Source organism: Ornithorhynchus anatinus, chromosome 10 (genome assembly GCF_004115215.2).
Source record: "Ornithorhynchus anatinus isolate Pmale09 chromosome 10, mOrnAna1.pri.v4, whole genome shotgun sequence".
Lineage (NCBI taxonomy): Eukaryota > Metazoa > Chordata > Mammalia > Monotremata > Ornithorhynchidae > Ornithorhynchus > Ornithorhynchus anatinus.
In genome coordinates this window covers 45629827-45631036 of record NC_041737.1, presented here as the reverse complement: position 1 = coordinate 45631036, position 1210 = coordinate 45629827, and the positions used below count along the sequence as shown (strand labels likewise).

At 38.9% G+C, this 1210-nt stretch overlaps 1 non-coding gene across 1 annotated transcript; it reads right to left on the bottom strand.

Annotated features, from left to right (window-relative positions):
• LOC114814819 lies at positions 1–138 on the bottom strand. Its single transcript, XR_003762616.1, has one exon. It is a non-coding gene; the product is annotated as a small nucleolar RNA SNORA7 (small nucleolar RNA).
• Positions 139–1210: the final 1072 nt, after the last annotated feature.

Here is a 1210-nt window from a genome sequence, read left to right as displayed (position 1 = left end):
ACTTGTAGCAGATTGCCTTCCACTTGCTAGCCACTGGCCAAGCTAGGGATGGAATGGGTAGGCCTCTGCTTGACTCTCCCTCCCATAGCCTAGACTGGTACAGTACTGGAAACTCTCCAGGTGTGACCCTGAGAGGGACCATATTAGTATACCAAAGTCAAAAGTTAAGAAACTATAATTGTTTTTCCCCTATAGAGGGCCTCTTTCCCTTTTGGAGTCTAGCACTTTTGTTCACCTATATATCCATCCATGGGGTTTTGATGTCTTTTTGAAGCTGCCTAACTTTGGTTACTTTCTCATCATGTGTAACTTTCATGCTTATTTCTGCTTTTGAAAATTGGTCTTTTCTCCTTTCTATTCTCAGCTTGGAATTCTCCCTTATATCTCGCCAGTATGTGGCATTGTTTGACACGATTTCTATCGTGTATTCTCTCCCCTTCAGTTTCTGTGACCTGGAGAACAGGGAGCATGGACAGAGCAAGTGAGACAGGAAGATAGATTAGTACAAGAGTTGAAGTCCAGTGGGGGAAAGGAGGTATTTAATGGCAGTTATTTTAGGAAAGAAAAGATGCAGAGAGAGAGATGTAGGAAAACCACTGTGTCAAATTAGGAGAATTTACCTTAGTTTGTAATAAACTTCAAGCACATACACATTTTTCACTTGACAAGTTAAATTAATTTCTGATAGCATTTTGCTGCAAGAATGAAGAAGACATAATAGTTTTACCTAGGACTGTCACTGAAAAAGTGTGTCAGGTTGTTGCACTTAATTGATTAGTTTACCATTTAAGCAATATCCCTATAGGGAAGCCCAGGGTTCTAGCAAAACAACTATTCCTGAACTTTACACATCTTAAATAAAATCAAACTGCCAACCTGAGGTCATTTTGGCATGAAATGCCAATGGACCTGGATTTATAATACCTCAACCACAATTTTGTACTCTCGGAACTCTTCCCGTAGATTGTACTGCCTTAATTTTATTTTGACCTTTATAAAATTTCCTGGAACAAGGTTTAGCAACCCAACTCCCTAGATATTAATAGCAGTTAACATTTTCAAGTTTGTTATGGTTGGGAGACCAAGAAGGTAAGTTTAACTCTCCAGAGTAGCGGTCTTTAGTTCTGCTGTCACTAAGGGCTTTCAAGTAATAGAAGGCAAATTTATGTAATTACCACCCTAAAACATATTCCTCAAAGGGAAAGAATAA